This window comes from Ischnura elegans, chromosome 12 (assembly GCF_921293095.1).
Source record: "Ischnura elegans chromosome 12, ioIscEleg1.1, whole genome shotgun sequence".
In the NCBI taxonomy this organism is placed as follows: Eukaryota; Metazoa; Arthropoda; class Insecta; order Odonata; family Coenagrionidae; genus Ischnura; species Ischnura elegans.
In genome coordinates, this window is record NC_060257.1 from 49,924,920 (window position 1) to 49,940,771 (window position 15,852).

At 37.7% G+C, this 15,852-nt stretch overlaps 1 protein-coding gene across 1 annotated transcript in view; it reads left to right on the top strand.

The window, feature by feature from the left end:
- The first annotated feature begins 5,146 nt into the window (after positions 1-5,146).
- LOC124169499 overlaps positions 5,147-15,852 on the top strand; it is a 36,094-nt gene continuing 25,388 nt past the window's right edge. Inside the window, exon 1 of the mRNA XM_046548135.1 lies at positions 5,147-5,381. The gene's annotated coding sequence lies outside the window, so the exon portion shown is untranslated. The remainder of the gene's footprint in view (positions 5,382-15,852) is intronic.

Genomic DNA, 15,852 nt, shown 5'->3' on the forward strand with positions numbered 1-15,852 from the left:
GCATCTCGGCCAATGCAGCTAAGTGGTTTGTGTGCCAAATCAGTGTGGCTGTTTTCACACTAATCCCAAGAGATCTAGTCCACTTAAACTTCCTCCTTTAAATTTTCTAGTTTCCTTTACTCCTATATCATATTCAGCTCCTCTGCATTAGTCTTCCTTAGCTCCAGCTTATGTAACACAATTCACTCTAGTGTAGTCATAATCTTCAAGCAGAGACCAATTGTTCAGAAATATTATCCTCCATTTGAATGCTTTTTCCAATATCTTTTTCGAGACCTCTACTTAGCTGTCTGGCAAGGATGGATCAAAGAATTTTTTTCTAGATGGTGCACCAGGGTCTAACAGGCAAACAGTCTTCTCATATTTGGGATTAAAATCTAGTTCAACAATTGTTCTATGAAAAATGTTCTTAATCATAATGTATACATTACTAACATATTAATATTTTTACTCAACATCTTTTCTTATTTAAGAACAAGAAAAAGTTAAAGAAAAGTTTGTAAAATGTATTCAGCCTCTAATGGACAGGTTTCCTAATTTTGAAACCTTAAGAATGTTAAACACGTGACTAATAAGACTATAGCGTCCTGTCTTATGTAATCTGCTTGTTACGTACAAGATACAATTTCTTGCTACAATGAAATGTTTATATACTTCATTATTACAGGAGCAGTGCAGGAGAGCATGACCGCTGAAAAAGATGTGGAGGTTGCCATCCAAAACTGGCTAAGGCACGCCAAGGAGCGGTTGCAGGGGAAGAAGAAAATTTAATAATATGTATGTAGTTTCTTGCATTGTATTATTTTAAGAAGCCAAATAAATATTGTGCATGGAATTGATGCCTTATTTATTTAAATTCTTGTCTGGACCTATTATTTATTTGTATCGAACAAAATGCAATCCTAACCTAAACGTGTCCTCAAGGTGTCCAGAGCGGACAATTTCAGGTCGTCCATAGGCCACCTTTTTTACTGACATGCGGACTTGCAGCGGACATCATTTTGTATGAATTCGGCTGTCCGTAGGATGTCCATAGGCCACTTGGCGGACAATCACCGGATGTCCGAAAGGTGTCCGTGTGCTGTGTGGGTGTGTCAGTAACTGCTTGGCCGATAATCGAATGACGTACTCAAAAGTGTCTGGTTGAAATTTAAGATCTTTTTTAAACTTTTCCGCCTAGCAATTTCGCGATTTCCCGTTTCCTCCTCGTCGGCCGATAACCCGGATCGATAGGGCGGGGCAAGCCAAGATCGCGCTCCATCGCATCGCAAGAGACCAAGGTCCTTGGAGGAATCCTTCAAAAAAGAATGTGCAGTGAGGACTTCATCTCGTCGGCGTTTGAAGAAAATCCTTGTTACCAACTAAGTGATGAAATGTTTTGGTATTGTTGTGCGATACTTTTATATAATGGAAAACGCAGACTAACAGTCTATGTATTGGCCACTCGAGAGACTAGAATGGTGTGGGAACTTTCAAGACGCGCTTCTCTTTCGATAATGTCTGTGACTAAATGGATTAAAAAAAAAATTATTTACGTCAATAGGGTAGTTTCCTTTATCAAAGAAAACGAAAGGCATTGATTGCGATTCGTTACCCACCATTACTGTATTTACAATATAAAAATTATTTTGTTTTAGAAATCCTAGTTTAGACGAATGGCAATGGTTAATTTTAACCGCACTTTAAAAAAGGCCAGATTGGCGCCCATGCGATGCAACTCCACGTGACGTCACGGGGACCTAGTTTCTATACTAGTAGATAGGAGTTTTACATCGCCTGAGATTACCAAGGCATGCATGAGGCACAGAGCTCAGGAAACATCTCATAATAATCACCTATTAAAACTACCTATGGTCGGAACGTTTCCTTCGTTTGATAGGGTATTAATAATCATTATTTAAGCCAAGCGCTACCTGCTAGCAGCCTACATCGCAGCGGTACACATTTCCTTGCCCCAAGGTCACCTCACAAGGCGGCGGCGGGAACCACTCGCGGAATACGTCGCACGGGCTTTTCCCAGCATTTATACTTAGTCGTTGCGCCTTCGTGCGCTTGAAATTTTGCACTTTTCATTTAATCGCGAAAGATAGATATCGTAATTTTGGTTCGTACGTTATCGTAATAGATATCGTAGCAATCAATGTCTTCTTCACTATAACCTAGCTCAGCCAATTGCTCGTAACCATCTCGCATATCATCCAAAAAATCTAGAGGAGAGGGTATTGATATCTCAGGTCCACGAGGAACAGGGCGAATGGCTGATTGAATGTTAGGATAAGAAATACCCTTTTTGTTTCTCAAATTGAAACTTCATACGTAGCAAGAATAAAAATAGCAGTCATCGCTATGATTTTTGGGCTCCCTACAAACCATTGGCGTTCCAATACGTAAGGACCGCTTTTTACGTTGAAATCACTGCTTCATTTCTTCAACACGCTCTGCACAAAATTTGTGTGGGGCCCAAGGGTTATTTTGATCGCCTAACTTTATACCAAAGTAGGTGAAATTTACTTTTTCAGCAAGTTAGCCAGTAAGTGCATGGGGGAGGGGGACGGTGAGGACAAGTGCTGACATGAAAATACTGCTAGTTTCTCCTAATAACTCTTTATTTTACGTATATCTAGTATAAAAACGGCTAAATAAAAGTTTATGGGGATCCTAAAAACCGAAATTCAAACTCACTATCGTGCTGAAATATTTATAAAAATATAAAAACCGCTAAAACTAGAAATGCAGTTTGTGAAATAAGCGTGCGTGATGGAATTTTTTCTTTATTTTTCCCGAAATCAGCTTTGAAAACGCTATAAAAATCACTTGTTAAATTTGAAACAATTTTTACGTCGCAGACCTGTGTTATTACTCCTGGAATACGCATTTCACGCTTTTAGAATTTTAATCGGCGTTATATCTATTTTTCGCGATTAAATGAAAAGTGAAAAATTTCATGCGCGCGAAAACGCGACGGTTAAGTATGAATGCTGGGTAACCCCGTGTGACGTCGTTCTGGTTCCCGCTGCCGCAAGTGAGGTGACCTTGGGTCGAGGCTTTGAGCGCTGATACGATGCAAGATGCTAGCAGGGAGCAGAGATCATTGCTAGCTGGAAGCACTTGTCTTAAATAAGGATTATTAATACCTTATGGAACGAAGGAAACTTTCCAACCTAAGGCAGTTTTAATAGGAGATTATTAAGACATGTTTCCCTGAGCTCTGTGCCTCATGCATGCATTGGTAATCTCAGACGATGGAAAACTCCTATCTACTCGTATAGAAACTAGGTCCCTGTGACGTCACGTGGAGTGGGATCGCATGGGCCCCAATCTGGTTTTATAGTTTTAACCAAATTTCATACGCAGCATATATGGACATATATCGTATGATATTACAATTAGTTGGCGACTGCTTCCCACCATACAAAAATAGGGAATTAGGCCCAAAGATACTTAACTGAATATAGCAGCGTCGAAACTCAGCTAAGAACATAAAAAGGTTTGCCTACATAAGAAATGACGCATCAAAAACTTTCCATACAGTTTTAGGATGGTGTTGTAAAAGGTTAGTCGATAGTCGAATGAAAAATCCACGGAAAACTACCGCAAAATAGCAAGCGGCTGAAATAATGGCGCGGAAAAAATATTTGGAAAAATCAAAAATTCATTCCTCCTCTCGCACTCAAGATAAATTTTCACCAATTTTTTCACTAAAAATACATTCAGATTTTTCTTCAAATTTCATACGCGGCATATATGGACCTATATAGTAAGATACGAAAGTTAGCAGGCGATAGATTTGTACCTTGCAAAATTCCATATCTTTCGTCCAAAAGATATATAAACAAAAATAGCAACGTTTAAACTGAGTTGAGAGCAAATTAAAATTGACTAGTACGGAAAAAATTATAATATGCGTTTCCTGCAAGTTTCAATTCAACACTTTTCAATTCAAACGATCCACCGGCAACTGGATTAGATACATATTATCTTGGAAAAGTCTCGTTACTAGCCGAAATTCAAGATAATATTTTTATAGCTATTGATACATGGACAAAATCGACTAACTATTGTCGAAACTAAACGTAGCGAACCTCTCTGCTTAAGAATATATTTTCATACAAGAGGAAAGAGCAATAGTTTATTTTCACCATTCACTCTCCGATAAGCGAAATAATGCAAAAATAGATATCAGAGCTCTCCGCTTGGACGTGCTTGCACTTGGAGCTTCCCCACCCATGCACCCATTTGTAAAGCATTGCCCCTATTAGGTTTAAATACCTTGTCAAAAATATTCATATTTTCAATGTTAATATTTTAGTGGCGATTGGTTGAAAGTAAAATAACATAATCTTAGCGAACGATTTCTATCGCCATATCAAAGTTTCCTATTTTAAAAAAGAAAAAAATCCTATTTTCCTATTATTTAAGCCAAGCAGATGAATTTAAAAGTTACACAACCTACAGCTTTGGAGCATGAACCGATACCAGGTTTCGAAGGTCGGCATTTTTACTATGCTTTCCAATCTTTTCTGTATTTCTCATGCTAGTGCCATTCCTCGTTCTTTGCTGCTGCCAACAAAGTTTAGGTGACCTCTTTAACGCATCTTTTGACAGCATGGGTAATGCAAGGAATACTTATAGTGTGTGTACCGTAAGTTGGCGCACGGGTCCGAGAAGTACCTGAGCCGCGAGCAAAGGAGGGGAGGAAAGGACCGACAAAAAAAAACTGTTTTGGGACCGACAGACACAGGTAGCTGGCGGGTCCGTTCGCCCGTCCCTTTCCTCTCACCGACGAAGGCAACTAGATCCTCTAATAGAATTATTAACTTTCTTACTCCCTCATGATGTCTCAATCTAAATATCATATTCGTAAAGTACAAAAAAGCTAAGAAGAATTATATAAAACACGAAGTGCTCCGATCAAAAATAACGAAATGGTCGAAAGTAATTTTTTTAGCCGTTATACTGCACGTTTTGTTTGAACTTTGCCCCGCGTTATCGAACCGGGAAAACGGCCGTCGAGGAGCAGACAAAGTTGCGCGGCATTGCTTGGCGGAAAAGGTTAAAAATACTGATGTATTCGTCCTCTCCCCTTGCAGAAGGATGGCCACGAATTGGAAGGGATGAACGAAGGCTTAAGCAGAGGAGGAGGGTGATGTGAGGTTGAGCAGAAGGGGAGCATTGCTCTATATAAGAAAATCCGTGGCGTAACGCGCCGATAGAAGGCGATATCGCTCTGAAGAATATAAGCACAGCATTTTTTTCCATAAGGAGCCGCAATCTGGAATCGGTTGCAAGACGACGAGGAGTATTGCCCTGGAGGAGGAGCTGCTAAAAGTCAGCTTCAGGAAAGACGAATCATTCTGAACGGATGAAAAGTCAATCTAAAGGTAAATATTGCATGATTGTCGTAGTTAATTAAATGTTTGTAAAATTGTCGTATAGTATTACCGTCAGGTAAAGTCCTTATGGACCTTGGCTCTTACGGTTTTATTTCCCCTTCCAGATTATTTATTTTACGGAAATAAATAATCTGGAAAGTTATGCACAATTTACTTGAGAATATGTATGCGAAGTTTCTACTTCCGAAGTTTTTGAGGTTTTGGCCAACTTTTCTAGGTTATAGCCCTCTGAGTGTCGCTGAGAGTAAAAATAGAAGTCGATACTTACACCAAAATAATGCGAAAAATCCACAGAGGAAAATTCATTCGCCTTGACCGGGATTCGAACCCGGATCCCTCGATTTCCGGCCGAATGCTTTATACAGTTAAGTTACCAAGACATAATTCTACCCTGTAAAAATTTCTTTTTATACCTTGTAATATCTTCTGTAATTTTCCCCTTTGATTACAAGGAATTCACACAATAATTACCACAGGGGAGAATAACGACTCGCTAGCTTAACTGGCTAATGCACTCGGCCGGAAATCGAGGTATCCGGGTTCGAATCCCGGTCAAGGCGAATGATTTTTCCTCTGTGGATTTTTCGCACTAGTTATGCATTGCGGGTGACTCCGTAAAAGTTATGGCTAGTCCCGGTATACTTAAATAATTCCAAAATAATGAATTAGTTTCGTTTAAGTACATTAGAGTTGGCCAACCAGACATCGGCAATAACAAGGTTAAATCTTTTTCTCCTTAGAAATCTCTCGGAAAATGTGAATGAAATATTTCGTAATATGATTGCAGCGTTATTTCCATTTAGTTTACATTGAAACTAGATATCGTTATTATACGAATACATAAAAGGGCCCACAGCGCTATGGACGATCATTTATGACAGCCCAATAATAATCTCTTAATTTAGGATTCGTGACTTTAATACAATCGGAGAAATTTGATGGTATCAATATATCTTCACTCTAAAGTAATATGGATAATTATAAATGATATACAGTATGGATGATATGTTGCCCAAGTACACACCATAAATTTAACTTCCGCAGCAACAATACTAAAGCTGCTGCGTTCATCTATCGAATGTATAATTTTATCGATCATAACTTCCGTTCCATTACCTGGATATTTTGGCTTTACCATTTATTTGATTGGGTAGTCTAATATTAACTTACAATGTGATTTTAAGCGTTAGGTATATCACATCCAATGAAAAAATTATTAGCGAAAAGTCAACTCCAAGGAAAGTCGATTTGATATAATTCGCAGAAAAATTGATCAAGTGAACTGTTGATCATGGTCACATGCTACATTCTTGATAAGGATTAGGTATAGCCTAGTAATTTCATTGATCTCATTCATATGGAATCGTATGAAATGGGAAATGAGATGCATTTCCCTTTACTATACATTGAAAATAGATGTGGACGTAATATGGAAACCAAGTTTGGCATGGGAACTTAAGGCTAAAGTAATACTCACACTACCAATCACGCTATACTGTAAAACTTTTGGACTGCTACGATGAATAGTATAGGATAAAATAAAACATATCGATCAAACTTCATATTGGTATATCATAAGTAAGGTTTACTGGCAAATACAAGTCATACGCTCCTGCTCCCGACCGGAACGGACGCCTCCTCGTGCGCTCACCAGGGCCACCTGCCCTCTCCGATTACCTGCTATTGCTACCTGCGTTCGATGCTTCTTGCTTGAGTCTTGTTGCTTGTGCAATCTAGTGTAGTGACATAAACTTGACGTAGCTTATTTGTTTTTACTAGCATAAGATATTTAAATTAGTCCTTGTTTTAATATAGGGGTGCAACGTTAATTGTTAGTTAGTGTGGGTTTTGTGTGTGCGAGAGCGTGAATCTCCTGATTTCCCGTGATCCCAATTCCTAAGCCGTGTGATTATCGAATATCTGCTTTTAGTGATAAGTAGAAAGCTCATGTATATCTCAACTTTTTCTGTTCCCTTTTGTATTATTTATTGCATTGCTACTTGCATGTTATCTGTATTGTGTGCCGCTGCGCCATTTACTAATCTGGTGATATGGTCGTTAAATAGAATCTATTATTAGCTGCCTTAGATTTAATTATTTTATCGAAGTAGTATCTTAATATTGTTTAAATAATTTTGTGGTAGTTATCCTAGCAATAGTAATTTGGCGACAGCGCTTAACGAAACGTCAGGGGACATACTACACACCGCCTGGGCAGCCGGGGGTCCGGTGGATCGGCTTCTCAGCTGTTGACATCAGGGGCGCAGCTAAGAATTAAGGCTAGGGGAGTTTTAGGCGCAACAAATACTTACGGGTGTGGTGGTATTGCATACCTACCAGGTGAAGCAGGAAGGTCGGGGGCTCTCCTCCAGAAGATTTTTAAAAATAATGGTTCAAAATGACGTTTTACGGCTCACTGAGGGATATTTCATTAATCCTAACACTAATCCTATAAATAATAATGATCCAAGTAAGTACTGTTTAGTTTACTACTTAAGCCATTGGTTATTTGTATAGAAGAGCACCCTATTAAATTTATTGACTGATAAATAAAGAGCGGCTTTAAAATAAACATCGTTTCACCTCCCTGAATGCGCTTCTGTGAAAAATCTAAAAAATTTGCATGTTAAAAAGTATTGCGTTATTTTCTAGCACCTTTCGCCGCGATATTTCAGGAGAGAAAAAAATGATGTGGTTTAAGAACACTTATTTAAAATAAAATCAGATATAAACATTTTCCGGTAAACATTTCATATTGAAGAGGTCAAATTCCACATAACATATATCAAACAACTTCACAATGTTACTAGACATGACCATCAAAGCATAAATATTGCTCCAGAAATTGGAATAAATAAAAGCTGCCACAGGTTCCTAATTTCAATTTCAGCCGGAAACAACCTCCACTGATCTTGCCATTTGAAGTTCACCGAAGACCCGTCACCAGCGACAGCTATCAGTTTCATAGGAACCACATTGTCTTATGGAAAAAAGGCATGATTTGTGCAATTGTAAGGGCTTATAAGAAAACTTTATGAGATATTACAAAAAGTAGTTTTAACATTCTATGCATTAGACAACTACGTTTAAAAAATATGAAGCCATAAGCACCACCTTTTATAACACCAAGATCAGTACAATGAAATAATAATGACTTCCAAATTGGAGAAATGTCTCAACAAATATCATTACACAATACCTCAAGACTGATTGAAAGAAAGTCAAATTTTACAAACCAGAGGAAATTATGGAATTAATCTTGATAATAGTAGCCACGCAAGGTACTTCATAATTCATTACATGACCAAATTTTTAAGGTTATCTAACAAAAGCTCACTCAAAAAGAAATTTTAGCTGCAGAGAAAATTATTATATTGTTCAAATACCACATATAGATATGATTTCACTCAGAACTCATGGATTTTCCAATATACCCACTATATTGGAAGGTGGCCAGACGTCAATTTAAAAAGTCTTTCCAATATGAGAATTCTTATATCTTCATTTCCTCAGTAGTTATTTCATGTTCCACTAATTCATACAATATTAGTTCATTTCCAAGAAATAATTCATCATTAAGTATTCCCACTGCTTTTCATGCTTCACCTATCACAACAAGAAGTTTTACCTGCAAGTGAAAGATGGATTTGTTCAAAAATACCACGCAGAGATTTGATATCACTCAGTAACCTTGGATTTTCAATATACCTATAGTATTGCAAGGCGGATAAATGTCAATTAAGGTAGCCTTATTAATATGAGAACAAACATTGACATTTCATCAGATGTTCTTTCATGTTCCACTGATTCATACAATATTTTTTGATCTCATTACCAAGATTTACATCATATCTACTTATGTTCACAGGTTTTCATAGTTCACTGATCACAATAAGAAGTTTTACCTGCAAGGGAAAGTTGAATTAGTTCAAAATACCACTTATATATTCCATATCATTAGTAGCAATTGATTTTCCAATAAACCTTCAGTATTTGAAGGCGGCCAGATGTCAAATTGGCATGTCTTTCGGGAATAATGACATATATTGTCATTTCATCAGCAGTTCTTTCACGTCCCACTGATTCATACAATATTTCCAGCAGCTCGATTCTGTAAATGTGATATGGCCGTCACAAGCGGATTTCGTCAATGTATTCACGGCTTTGACGCTGGAGCGATTCTGAAACTTTTTAGTGACGTCACTCTCACAGCCGCGTCCGTGAAAGTATTCACGCCCAAGAGGGCCCGTGGTAGCAGTGGTAGCTTCGTCGCGGCAATGCGCTCTAATTTTTCATTATGAATTTACGCTGTGATTGATAATTAATAGCACATTATTCATTAATTACGATGGTGGCTATTTCATATTGTCACTTCGCATAAGTAATATGTATTAAAAACAAATAAAAGAAATGCATTAAGTTAAATTTACATTCGCGTCCTATTTAAATTGATTGGCGTTCATTGCGATTGAAGTTGGTGGGAAGTTAAACCTTGCGCTGAGGGTTTGACAATTATCTTATATTTGTGCATCTTCTAGAATGTACAATTAAAATACTGACAACTTAATTTTCATAATAATTTGGAGTAGAACCAACGGTAAAAGTATTGTGCGGTATTGAATGTTAACAGATTTATTTAATATTTATTTCGTAAGTTCAAGCCTTCGATTTGTTTTTATTAACGAGAATGGAGGCTCTTTACATACCTCCGCTACTTTTGCATGAGCATCAATGTCGACGGAGGCAATAGATGCACATACTTCGACGGCAGATACGCGATATCAACATTCCCTTCGAGACGCGAGATTGGCGATGGATCACTGAGTTCACACCACGATTAATTCGTAGACGTTTAGATGGCTTGCCGGGGCATACTTTAGTACGTTAAGATAAACATTGATCACCTATTCCATCTCGTCCATGCATTATTGCTGCCGTTCAGTAACACGACCAACATGATTCGTTTTTCTGTTGACATAATAGAAATACTAAGACATGTAAACATCTCGTCCTCTAGCAGAAACTGTTAATAATCTACTCGTATTCGCGCCAGAAACATTTTCATCAGTATAAATCGTGAATAGTGGCATGTGCTTGCACAATCAGACATATATGTATACGCACCACAGCGCATTTAAAATTATGTACTGAAATGATGAGAACAGCTCAAACACATACGAGAGTGAACCGTTATTAAATAATAAAATAACACTTGTTCTCATTCCGCGTAAGCATTAGCTCCATATCATGAGGAAATTAGAGCTAATTGTGCAATTACGAGCCCGCTACGTGATAACTGACTTTGATACGCAGCACTTGACAACATATAAAAGAGGTAATATACAGTTTATAGCTATTAACTAGTTAAGCAACCGTAACTTATCATTAATAGGCACTTTTAAAAGAAAAGACCTCACTCAAAATTGAGTAAAGAAGTATTATTTACTTTGGGAGTGAATATTCCACGGCATTGTATATGTTTCTCTATGGTAACTGAAGTTGCAGTTGGCCGCTGAAGTAAGTTTGTGTCGGAGATTCTGATTCGTTCCTCGCGTCCGCACAGCTACCAACATAAGAAACTGAAGTGATCGTTCGCAATCCGTCAAACATCTCACGACACAGGCTTGCAGAATCGCTTGAACGTCTTTCACGGTGAGAGGCGTGAGAACTCCACTGTGGTTCGAACCACGCGAAGCACAGGTATGACATTTACAGAATCGAGCTGCTGATCTCATTTCTTAGGAGTACAACTCATCCGCTTATGTTCACAGATTTTCATGGTTCACTGATCATAATAACAAGTTTTAAGAAGAAGGAAGGGTTACAATGTGGGAGTAGCACCAGGAGAGAAAAAAATGATGTGGTTTACTTTGGGCGATCTATCACAAAACTTTTCACTTCACCGTTCTTTTCCGTGTAAGTTACACGGCGTAAGATATCCCGCTCAGAAAAATGCATGACGCAAACCACTGCGCTTGAAGAAGGATTCAAATCCTTCCGAGGGATATTCTTCAGCCACTTCTGTCTACTGCGTTCATCTTTGGTGAACTGGATGATGATTTATCGGGCATAAATATTGAATGATTTACCTATATCCGATCAGTCCTTTATCGTGAGATATATGCTATGCGAAATAATCATTGAAAGCTACATATGTTTGATTTTCTTCGTAATTGTGTTAGGCTTCGAAGTCTGTTTGTTTGTTGCATGTCAAAATAAATGTGTATCAACTTTTATTGTATTGCTCGTGACGATATCGTTTTACTGTATGAACTAGAAGCTTTCGTTTCTAATGCTAGCTATATATTATATGACTCCCTAATTTCAGTATTCATTCTCTGTTTAGGAAATGAAGTAGGTGGCAACGTCACATCTGTGCTTTCATGTATTATGATGGAATTGTATCGATATTTCAGCAGCATATGTGAAGGAGGAAGAGGGAGGTGATGGTGAATTTGAGGATCGATGGAACAGCCGTGAAAAAGTGAATCTAACAATAGTGAATCTTGTGGAAAGTGTTGCTGTTTCACTTATTATTGATTTCGTATCAGCTGATTTTAATGTGCTCATTGAAATTTTTGATAGATCCTGCACCTCGATTATGTAAATGTGACAGCGACGACGGCGAGAGATGACCATCACGTTCTCCTATCACGTTCCGCTGTATCACGCGTTCATGTAAGCCACCGTCATCGCGCGTATCATACAGGTACGAGCGCGTGAGGTTGGTATCATTGAGAAATCTGAAGAGCCAATGAAATCCTTCGACACATCTCTGTCCGAGAATACGTCGTCTGCGGAGAGTTTGAAATAACAATAATAAACAACTAAAACATAAAATGGAGGCAGTTCAAAGCTAAGTACTTCGCTTCGCCAATAGATAATATTATAATTAAGTACTCGTATTATGGTAAAGTTATGGGGAAAGTGGAGTATTACTTTTAGATGTGTGATAACGTAATCTATTATGCTAATGCTCGCCGGGAGATGCTGCAAATTATTTGCTACATCGTAGAGAATGGTCGAAAAGTCGTGACCTTGGATTGAAACTAATTAATGTTGAAATGATAATGGAAGTGTAATCACGCTAGCGATTTGAATAGTTAGTTAATAGTTGATTTATGATGATTAAAAATTGAAAAGGAGTTTAACGATGTTGATATGTTGGAGAACGTACTTGGCAAATGTTGATAATTTAACTTCGATATAAAGTAATTGACGTTTGAATCACGGATATACTTCAATTAGCAGTACTTTCCAATTTGCTGTGTGAAAATAATGCTGCTCAATTGAATTCACCACAATGCGCATATAACAATTGAACAACGTGGACAACTATAAAGTCAATAGAGCACTCCAGTTGAAATAATTAAGAATTATATTGGTTTTTAATCGATTATAGGGCATTTTTAAATTAAATAAACAATAATTTTTTGCTAATATATGCATTTAGTGCTCGTTTTTATGTCAGCATATGCTTGTCACCATGGGTTTCAAACGTGATAGGGCGATGACGCTCGCAGCGTGATAAAGGGAGCGATCACGGTTTCATAATCGCTGCTATCACCTTCCGTCGTGGGAATCGCGTTGTCCCTGGCAACGACATCGCTCTCACCCTTCTCACAGTTACATAATCAGGGCGCTGAACTGCGCCGATATACTGAATCTTAATTGAGTGAATAACTTATTTGCCTATGGAGGAAACAATTTGTATTGAATTCCACATGATATATTGCATTAATGATGTAGTGCATGGATATTCCATTAAACGTTTGTGGTGAATCATATTTGTTCGGAAACTTTATTGGTGTTCGGAGAAATCCTTTGTTTTCAAGCAAGTAATTCAAGTCGACTGCCCGTGTTATAATTTAGTAAATTTTAAGTTTTAATTGTAGAAGGTAGCGAATAGTGTGGAAAATAATTTCAACTCGTTGCATGCATTTGTATACACTGTCCAATTGAGGAAATGAACGGCTGGTCAAAATATATGGTATTATTTATATATATCTGGTTTTCATTGAAAGCTAACTATTTTATGTTTGGCGAGTTAGTGTGTCAACACAAGCTTGAAATTTTTTAAGAATCGACCAGCTAGCCTGCATTGAGGATGTTTTCGTCGCACGTCCAGTGTTGAAATAAAATTTTGAATTGTAAGTAGGAATAAAACACGGAAATTTTGGGCTAATAGTAGTAATTCTTTGCATTAATTGTTAGTTTTCGTACTGCCGATGAAGCAAGCTTGTGCTTCAATTACGGTATTCAGAACGGTTGCAATTCGTGTTTTTACTACACCGGAAGACGTAATTCTCACAATAGCATAGCTCCGTTGCTATTCACTATTCTGAACGGCGAATTGCAACCGGTAGGGTTGCAATAATATTATACGGTCTTCGAGGCCGAACTATTCGGTATTGCAACCCAGAAAACGTGCGCATTGCGATGCCGAATTGTTTTTCTGAGGTTAAAGTAACCTAATCAAGCATTGAAAAATGGAGTAATAGCCAAAAATTAAATGTTATCAGCTTTATTTTAATTAAATAATCGTAGCATAAGTGATGAATATTTAACTAGTTAAGTGAATTGGGCAGAAATCAACATTCGAGCTTAATGAATAAAGAAAACTGTTCAGAAAGTTTTTCATACGGGAAGAGGCGGAGCTTCCAAATAGCTCGCGCAAGAAATTGCATGATGCTATTCCGAACAAAATTATTACTACTCTTCATTCAGAATACGGAGTCATTGCAATAATGACCCGCAGAATAGCACATGCTATTTATTGCAACGCTTATCCAGAATAGCAGCCTTGAACTTCGGGTCCACTCCTGGAGCATTCTTCGCATCCCGGCACTACATACGCGAAAGGAACTTTTAACATAAATACCTAACAAATACACGCTTATGAAGCCAGCGAATGAAATTCATGAATAAAGGAAACATAACTATCCTCAGAAACTTTAATTTTCTCCGACTAACACCTCAAAAATCCCTAAAATGTGGTAAAACGTTACGTAAATACACTCGTAAAGAAGTGGTCTCCAATGGCAGCCGGAACAACACAGCACTTCTCGTGGTGACGTTAGAGCCACAGCCGTCGCTTGTGATCGGGCCTTCTCTCTAGGTGGCTATGGTTCAACCCGCTTGGCTACGCTTGACAACACACTGCATCCGACTCCTCCGCGGCACGGAAAATTCGTATAACCATCATACAAAACAAATTGATTCAGCAAAGTGCATCGAAAATTCCACTTCATAATGGATAATTCGATGTGATATCGCATCGCAGATTAATTGTTTAATTGCTGTACACACAAATTATGCCACACTAATGGGAAAGGATACATTTATGAGTACTACCGATGCAATTGTATTTTTGAGATGTAGTAAATCTTGTACAAACGGCCGTGTATTCATTGATATATATTGCATATTTTTTTGCACTTCCGATATTTTTTTTCACTAGTGCATGCGTTATGAGTATGGAGATACGATATTATACACATTTATATCCGAAAAGCAGAAATGAACCTCAATGTTGGAGTAGAAAAGAAAAAAATTACAATGCAAAAATGAATCGTTAAGAAAATAACATTAAAGTAAATGTGTGAATGATACACATTTATTGCGTTACAAATACCTACGTGCGAGCAATTATTAACATATGTTTGCAACTCCTAAAAGGTTATAGTTAAGGAAACAACAATCTGGCACGCCATATTTAAAATTTTCAAATATTGGCAGCGTAAAAGTGCGGAAACATAAGGCATAAAGTTTACTAGAGGAGGTTAATGTAAAAAACAGAGTCTTCATGATACTTGTAATCAGTACATTCCGTATCAACTGATTCAAAGAAAAACTTGGCTCATAATTAATTTAAAACACTATAACGTAACACTAATAAAGCAAGATAATCAGTTTTCCAATCTTCTGCTCACACTAAAAGAATTTGCACTCCTTGAAGTTCGAAAGGATTCTTCACATCTCACTTCCCACTCGTCACTTACGATTTAGAATCAGTTCATTTTATTTCACATTACCATTACGTAGACAATGAAATGAATAGGCTGACAAAAATTTCTTAACCAGTTATTCTACATCAACAAACTTCCAATTTCACTATCACTCGTATCGTAAACAAAACAAAAACAACAGCGCAACATAATGCGTGAAATTTAAACACTGGTGATAGCTCACTGCCTGACGATGAAGTGACCAGAATAAATAATATAATCTAAAGCCTAAATCACACGATCATTTTTTTTCGTCGCGAAAGTAATCACTATCGCCATCACTTTTCCCGTCGCGAAAAGCAATCGCTCTTGTGATCATTTTTCTGAATCACACGGTCACTCCCGCCGTCGCTTTTCGCATCATTTCCAATATCACAGCTCGTTGTCATAGGACCCTCATCACGAAATTATATAGCGTGTTTGTTTATTTATGCCGTTCCCACATTTGTCAA